The sequence below is a fragment of the Syngnathus floridae genome, chromosome 16 (genome assembly GCF_059516105.1).
Source record: "Syngnathus floridae isolate MCC-2025c chromosome 16, RoL_Sflo_1.0, whole genome shotgun sequence".
Lineage (NCBI taxonomy): Eukaryota > Metazoa > Chordata > Actinopteri > Syngnathiformes > Syngnathidae > Syngnathus > Syngnathus floridae.
Window position 1 is genome coordinate 9,737,379 of NC_142428.1, and position 8,805 is coordinate 9,746,183.

General features: G+C 48.8%; 1 long non-coding RNA gene across 2 annotated transcripts; it reads right to left on the minus strand.

Moving 5' to 3' along the window:
- Window positions 1-1,657: 1,657 nt before the first annotated feature.
- On the minus strand, window positions 1,658-8,162 carry LOC148385615 (uncharacterized). 2 transcript variants are annotated; one of them, XR_015863416.1, is made up of 3 exons: window positions 8,078-8,162; window positions 7,249-7,421; window positions 1,658-2,083 (listed from the first exon to the last, which is right to left on the minus strand). It is a non-coding gene; the product is annotated as an uncharacterized LOC148385615 (long non-coding RNA). The 2 variants fall into 2 exon arrangements; XR_015863415.1 differs by lacking the exon at window positions 8,078-8,162 and adding an exon at window positions 7,929-8,067.
- Between the last annotated feature and the right edge of the window lie 643 nt (window positions 8,163-8,805).

Here is an 8,805-nt window from a genome sequence, read left to right on the forward strand (position 1 = left end):
TTATTCCTCCTTCCTCGCTAACCTTCTCGTCCTTTTGCCTCTTTGTGTCAGTTTGCTGGAGGCAATTAGACGCCTGCAGGAGAGAAGAGAAGACGCTAGACGCAGCGCTTTCCTCATCCGACATGCTCCTTCCTTCCTTCCTTCCTTCCTTCCTTCCTTCCTTCCTTCCTTCCTTCCTTCCTTCCTTCCTTCCTTCCTTCCTTCCTTCCTTCAAGGGAAGAACCCAGCAGAGTCTTTCACGATCCATCGACTGGAACCTAATTAGATGACACTCAGGCCCCCTGCAGTGACGGCACACACACATACACACGCACACGTGCAGGCTGCAGCTAGCTGCTGTAGTGGAGCGACTCACCAGTCGAGTCATTGGGTCTCGTCTGTCGTATTGTGTCGTTACCGAGCCGTGCATTAATGTCCCTCGATAATAATAAATAACTGTTGAAGGATACGGTGAACGCTCCGCTACATGACCGCCGCCGACACACGTGATGTTATTCCGTAATGTCCCATCATCTGGCTTCAGTTTTGGCCTACTTTATGTTTTTTAATGCGACTTAAATAACTTGGGCGTCAATCTAGAGTTGAGGGAAGACTAATGAATCCAAATAAGATTACAATTGTCCTAAATTGTCCTCATGTAGTGCACTAGTGGAGTAATGTATTAACAAAGTAGCGCCGTGGAGTCGAGTTGTGTTGTTGAGTATGTGTAGCAGTGCAGTGGCCAAGTTTCGTCGCTAGCTTCTCTGAGTAATTGGCATCAGTGGCGCGTCAGCTTCATTGGCCCAATCCCAGCTATTTTTAGAGCGCCTCATCGTACGGCGAGCTGTCAGATCACAAAGCGACTGCTGACAAACAAGCTGCGACCAATCAAAGTGAGGGAGAGCGCAAGTCAGCGTGTCATGACGACAATGGCAGCGCGCTAATGGCACAAACAGCAATTGAAGTGTTCGCTACTCATCATTTCGGCATTGTAGCTCTCTTTTGTAGCGGTTTTATTGTGGCAGGTTGCTATTTCCTGTTTGAGTTCGCTTGACGGGACTCTCGTAGTGGGGAGCAAAAACTTTTATTCAGACCAAACCTGGGCAAATTACGGCCCGCGGGCCACATCCGGCCCTTTGTGCGTCCCTGCCCGGCCCGCATGAGGCCAATTGTAATTTAAAAAAATAAATAAAAATTGTGTCGTGCGTACAATACAACTGTTTCGCTTTTACTTTGAAAGGCATCGCACTTCCGTGTAGCATACGTGTATGTGAGCTGTGCGTGAAGGTGAACAGTGCGAAGTAATGCTGCCCGAGAAACGTGTGCTGACCCTCAGAAAAGAAAAGTTGACAAGGAGCGCCGTGTTTTCAACAAGACATGGACTGCCAAGTATTTCTGTACAGAAATGAAAGGTAAAGCCATGTGCCTGATTTGTGGTTACACAGGTCGCTGTGTTTAAAGAATATAATTTGAGTCGCCACTACACGACCAAGCATGAGAAAAAATACATCTGTCTGATAAACAGGGCGCATCAGAGGCTGATGCGTTGCTAGCAAAACTGCAAGCCCAACAAGGACTTTTTATCAAACTTCACACCCAGAGATGAAGCGGCTTTGTCAATTGAGGAAAAGTTAAAGAAGTTAAGAATAAATTGTACTGATTAATAATTGTTTTTTTATTTGACCTTTACACCACAATTTCACATAGCTTAATATAAATATAAACAGAATAATTGTATTCTTCTAATTACCAGTACCAACTATTTAAAATAAATAATTTAGTGCATTTTACAATGGAAGAAAATTGAGCAGGTTTAAGTTATCGTAGGTGTGGCCCTCTGACACAACTCAGGTTTTTCATGTGGCCCCTTGTAAAAATTAATTGCCCACCCCTGATTTAGACTGATGCTAGCATGATTGGTTGCCTCTGTTCCTCCATGCTTGGCGCCCTTCTGGAATTGTTACTTCTTCCCGTCAGCTCCCGCCAGGAATTCCGCTCCCCTTTAACCACATTTCCACGACAAAGTTTACATGGTGTCGTTTGCAACGGTGCCATTTCCTTCCATTCCTGGCGCAGCGTCGTCGATCCCTCCTGGGACGCGAGCCTGTTCAAAGACAATAAAAATGCTTCATAATTCATACAACAACGTGAGCCGCTCAGCTCCACCAGAAGCGCACTGAGAACCAGCTACAAAACCCCGAATCACCCAAAAAAGATTCCGCCTGCACTTGATAGAAATCAACATCAGTCCACATAAAGCCGATTTTCTGAAGGTCACCTCCATGATTTCTACAAGTCGAGATGCTTTTTGTCTCTGACTCCTGTCCAATTGTTTTATGACCCCGATTAAGTTTTGTTAAAAAGCCGAAAGAGGAGAAAAATGTGCAAAGCCTTTTGTGTATGTGAGTCTTTTTTTTCCCCCCACGATTGTGTTTTATAGCACCGCAGAGGATCGATAGCGCGACGACACAGGTAATAGCTCGGCGGCTCTATTAGATGTCGTATTGAAGGAGAGGCGTTCAAGAGCATCTGGATCATAAAGATCCCGAGCTGCCTCGCAATTGATGCTGACAAACGCACATTGCGGCGCGACAGTTGAATCATTCCAAAAACATGTCGAATCAAATCGGAATCGCACTGAATCGTTCCAAATTAATCAAAATTTGCTTGAATTGTGTCGCATTCTATTTATCAAACGATTGTCAAATCACGTCGGAATCCCACTGAATCGTTCCACTTTGAAATCCAAATTTGCTTGACTTGTGTCGCATTCTATTTATCAAACGATTTGATGAGTACTCAACTCTTTTTGACGCGACGATGTTATTTAATTTTGTGGCATAATCGCCTTTGATTTTCTGCTTTGGTTCGTTTTTGCAAATCAAAGGCAGCCTTTGCGCTGCTTCCCGGCTGGTCTTCCGGGAAGCGGCAGGCGAGTTTTGCGTTTTATGTTCCAATCACAAGCACTTAGGGCACTAACGAGGCGTTCATTTCTTCCAATTAGATTCGTGACTTTTGAGGTGGAGGGTCAACATTTTGTGCTCATTAGCGCGCAACCTGAGGCAAAGCCGTCTCCACTTTGGCTGTCTGTCGTTGACCTCCGGCTGCCTGTCCTCTTCCTCCTTCATCCCTCCGTCATTGCGCCCGCCTGCCGGGCCTCGAGCCCATTTCTAAGGGAGATAAATGGCAGTTTCCTTTCTTAGGCTTTGGAGACCTTTAGGAGCCTCCATATCCTGCATATCCCAAAAGATTTTGTGGGTTCTCGTAAATTTAAAATGCTTGCTAATACCTTTTTTTTCTGAGCATTCTTTAGTACTGAAATTAAAATTTAGGAGTAAAATCACATTTTACATATACATTTCTCAAAAAGTCCCCTCTGTGAGTCGTCACCTTATCGTGGTGGAGGGGTTTGCATGCTCCTATGATCCTAGGAGCCATGTTGTCTGGGGCTTTATGTCCCTGGTAGGGTCACCCATGGCATAAGGGTCCTAGGTGAGGGGCCACACAAAGCACGGCTCACCCAAGCCCCTTATGACGAAAAACACAAATGGACTTCGTTTTCCCTCGCCCGGACGCGGGTCACCGGGGCCCCCCTCTGGAGCCACGCCTGGAGGTGGGGCTCGAAGGCAAGCGCCTGGTGGCCGGGCCTTCGCCCATGGGGCCCGGCTGAGCATAACCCGAAAAGAAAACGTGGGTTCCCATGGGCTCACCACATGTAGGAGGGGCCAAAGGGGTCGGGTGCAAAGTGATCTGGGCGGCGGCCAAAGGCGGGGACCTTGGCGGTTCGATCCCCGGCTGCAGAGAATGGCTCTTGGGACATGGAATGTCACCTCTCTGGCTGGAAAGGAGCCAGAGCTGGTGTGTGAGGCAGAAAAGTTCAGACTAGACATCGTCGGACTTGCCTACACACATAGTTTCGGCTCTGGTACAAGCCCTCTCGAGAAGGGCTGGACTCTCTTCCACTCTGGAGTTGCCCACGGTGAGAGGCATCGAGCAGGTGTGGGCATACTTATTGCCCCTCGGCTGGGCGCCTGCACATTGGGGTTCACCCCGGTGAACGAGAGGGTAGCCTCCCTCCGCCTTCAGGTGGAGGGACGGGTCCTGACTGTTGATTGTGTCTATGCACCAAACAGCAGCTCAGAGTACCCACCCTTCTTGGAGTCCCTGGAGGAAGTGCTGGAGAGCACTCCTTCTGGGGACTCCATCGTTCTACTGGGTGACTTCAATGCTCTCGTGGGCAATGACAGTGAGAGACCTGGAAGGGCGTGATTGGGAGGGACGGCCCCCCCGATCTGAACCCGAGCGGTGTTCTATTATTGGACTTCTGTGCTCGTCACGGATTTTCTATAATGAACACCATGTTCAAGTATAAGGGTGTCCATGTGTGCACTTGGCACTAGGACACCCTAGGCCGCAGTACGATGATCGACTTTGTAGTTGTGTCATCGAATTTGCGGCCGCATGTTTTGGACACTCGGGTGAAGAGAGGGGCGGACCTGTCAACTGATCACCACCTGCTGGTGGGTTGGCTCTGATAGTGGGGGAAGATGCCGGTCCGACCTGGCAGACCCAAATGCTCTGTGAGGGTCTGCTGGGGACGTCTGGCAGAATCCCCTGTCAGGAAGAGCTTCAACTCCCACCGCCAGCAGAGCTTTTCCCACGTCCCGGGGGAGGTGGGGGACATTGAGTCCGAGTGGACCATGTTCCGCGCCTCCATTGTTGAGGCAGCCGACTGGAGCTGTGGCCGTAAGGTCGTTGGTGCCTGTCGTGGTGGCAATCCCCGAACCCGCTGGTGGACACTGGCGGTAAGGGATGCCGTCAAGCTGAAGAAGGAGTCCTATCGGGCCGTTTTGGCCTGCGGGACTCCGGAGGCAGCCCACAGGTACCGGATGGCCAAGCGGAACGCGGCTTTGGCGGTTGCTGAGGCAAAAACCCGAGCGTGGGAGGAGTTTGGCGAGGCCATGGAGAATGACTTCCGGACGGCTTCGAGGAAATTCTGGTCCACCATCCGGCGTCTCAGGAGAGGGAAGCAGTGCACCATCAACACTGTTTACAGTGGAGATGGCGTGCTGCTGACCTCGACTCAGGACGTCGTGAGTCGATGGGGAGAATACTTCGAAGGCGGACTCTCCAATCTCTGGGGTCGAAGTCACTGAGGTAGTTAAAAAACTCCTTGGTGGCAAGGCCCCTGGGGTGGATGAGATCCGCCCGGAGTTCTTAAAGGCTCTGAATGTTGTGGGGCTGTCATGGCTGACACGCCTCTACAACATTGCATGGACATCGTGGACGGTGCCTCTGGATTGGCAGACTGGGGTGGTGGTTCCCCTCTTTAAGAAGGGGGACCGAAGGGTGTGTTCCAATTACAGGGAAATCACACTCCTCACCCTCCCTGGTAAGATCTATTCAGGGGTGCTGGAGAGGAGGGTCCGTCGGGAGGTCGAACCTCGGATTCAGGAGGAGCAGTGTGGCTTTTGTCCTGGCTGTGTAACAGTGGACCAGCTCTACACCCTCGGCAGGATCCTCGAGGGGGCATGGGAGTTCGCCCAACCAGTCCACATGTGTTTTGTGGACTTGGAGAAGGCGTTCACCGTGTCCCTCAGGCGGTTCTGTGGAGGGTGCTTCGGGAGTACGGGGTGCCAAGCCAACTGATGAGGGCGGTTCGGTCCCTGTATCGCCGATGCCAGAGTTTGGTCCGCATTTCCGGCAGTAAGTCCGATTCGTTTCCAGTGAGGGTTGAACTCTGCCAAGGCTGCCCTTTGTCACCAATTTTGTTCATAATTTTTATGGACAGAATTTCTAGGCATTGAGGGTGTCCGGTTTGGGGACCTCAGCATCACGTCTCTGGTTTTTTTCTCACTGGAGCGGTTCACAGCCGAGTGTGAAGCAGTCGGGATGAGGGTCAGCACCTCCAAATCTGAGTCCATGGTCCTCGGTCAGAAAAGGGTGGAATGCCCACCCCGGATCGGGGATGAGATCCTGCCCCAAGCGGAGGAGTTCAAGTATCTTGGGGTCTTGTTCGCGAGTGAGGGCAGGATGGAGCGCGAGATCAACAGGCGGATCGGTGCAGCGTCGGCAGTAATGCGAACTCTGTACCGGTCCGTCGTGGTAAAGAGAGAGCTGAGCCAAAAGGCAAAGCTCTCAATTTACCGGTCGATCTATGCTCCTACCCTCACCTATGGTCACGAGCTATGGGTCGTGACCGAAAGAACGAGATCCAGGATACAAGCGGCCGAAATGAGTTTCCTCCGCAGGGTGTCCGGGCTCTCCCTTAGAGATAAGGTGAGAAGCTCGGTCATCCGGGAGAGACTCGGAGTAGAGCCGCTACTCCTCCACGTTGAGAGGATCCCCCGGGGATGAGCTGGATGAAGTGGCTGGGGAGAGGGAAGTCTGGGAGTCTCTCCTAAAGCTGCTGCCCCCACGACCCGACCCTGGATAAGCGGAAGAAGATGGATGGATGGAAGGATTTCTCAGAAAGTTATCATTTTTTTCTTGTAAATTGTAATAACACTAAATTTGTAATATTTTTATTATTTAATATTTAATTCATTAAACTTAACTTTTTTGTGTCCATTTACAAATTTAGTTTTTTGTTTGAAAAATTCATAAATTTCTTGTCCTAAAACGTTTCCTTCTAAAATCAAAATTGTTCAAAGCATTTGCTTGGTAATAATTTACTAATCTAAATTTCTTGAGTGCAGCAGTCGGGAATATAAATAAAATTCGACACCAGACACTAGATGAGGGCAATTCTGAATCGACTGACATGTCGCTTGAAAATAATTAAAAATCAATAAGAGTCCTTGAAAGTAAGGAAAACAAAATGGAATTTTTTTGCATGGGTATTTTAGAATTGTGACCAAAATTCAGCCTTGTAATTCAAAATCAATCGCTGTCCTGCTGGAGCACGATTCAAAATCATTTGGAGTCTTGTTGACAGGGAAGGTCCGCAGAGGAACAGAGATGCGTCGGACATCTCTCTGGTGACAACACATTGGTGTGTATGTGTGTGTGTGTAGTTGGGGGGAGGGTCATTTGTCACGGGCGTGAACGATGTTGGCGGGCTAGAAATAGATGGCGGCGGCACGATAGATTGCGCCGTTGTCGCTGTCGGCGTCAGCGTCGAGGTGGCGGGCGGGGGCCTTTGTGGCCGTAAATTCCCAGGCCCAGAACGAAAGCCGGCCAGCTCGGGCTTTATCTAAGAATGATAAATTCGGCACACTTGCGGGGCGGTGGCGGCAGAGAAAGAAGAGGAGGAGAGTGCTCGGGAACCTTGAGCTGATGGATGGCGGTCGGAATGACGTCGGGAGTGAGGGAGCTGTCCTCTGGGTGGAGAGCGTGCACTTTCTTTACGGCTTCTGCTTCAAAATGTCCGGGAGGAAACTTGTCTTGTCTGCTTTTCAGGAACATTTGGATCGTTGCTCCTCTCGTACGACAGGCGCTCACTTTATATCGAGAACAAATCATCACAAGTGCATATTAGTGTGTAATATTGTCAAGGGGAGCGAACACAAACCCACATGCATTGCACGCATTCTCAAAGAAACTTGACACCAAAATGGCAGACGTAGTCTGCCTTTTCGACCATGTTTTCTTTGTGTCAAGCCATTATTGACGTACCTAGCAAATTTCATGTTACTCAGTAAAATTGGATAGGATTTAAAAAAAAAGTGTTATATCACGCCAACATGGCCATTTCAGACTAAAATGTTAGACTTCCTTTGTCTTTTCCGGCATAACTTCTTGAGACTTTTTTGTGGCCCTAGTCATGACAGACGTTTCTGCCAAATTTTTCATTGCTACGCAAAACTGGCTACGGGGGTTTAATTAAAAAAAAAAAATTCTCAAGGGTGCTGCTGAGACAAAATGGTCCCTTCAAAGCGAAATGGAGGAGTCTGTTTTCTTTCAGGCATGAATTTTTTTGTCGATCTTCCTATGACAGACACACCCACCAAATTTTATGCGGCGCAATAAAAGAGGATTCCAGGGCTGAATTCTTATTGTGCTCCTCCAGGACACAACCGAGCCGAAAATAGCCACTTCAAACCCAAATGTCAGACTAGTGGTTCTTCTTACAACAGATATGGTGACCGAATTTCACCTTTGCTAAGTCAAGCAGTATATTCTGCCTTCAACAGGAAGATGACGGCAACCGTTAGAGTTGTGCTGATAGCGCCATTTGGCCGCATCACACCGCTGACAATAAACCGAGCTCCATTACGTGCAATAAAGCCAACCCTTTGCCATCCATCATGGCCAAACGTCTATTTTTGGAGCCAATAACAGCCAGCTAATAAAACCACACAAGCAAAGCGGCATTAAACATGGCTGCCAATCAAAGGCAGAGGTCACGGGGGTGTCGAGGAGATGCTCCGTGGCTTGATAATCACGGCAAAGAGGAACACCTGACAGTTGCTTGGAGGGTGTCTTCCTTCCTGTGAAATAAATGCACGTTGCACCCCAGGGATTTTCTATTTCAAAATTCAGTCAGTTTGACTTGACATTGTGAAATTTGGTAGACATGTTGAGCACAAACAGACCCACAAAAAAAGTCACTACAAGCCACGCTGACACGACAAATTCTCAGAGGAAGTAATTTAAAAATTCACATCCCCAAAGCAAGTTTGACAGTGCACTGTGAAATTTGGGCGGCGGTTCTATCATGAGTAACACCGACAAGACAGAAAATTCGCCATTTTGGTTCATTAATTCAGTGATAAGTTTGACCTCCATGAACCTTAGTTGACGGTTTATCACATAAGTAGAGCCGTAAAACCTCTCTGGAGGCCATGCCTGAAAAACCACTGGAAGTCTGCCGTCATGGTTTGA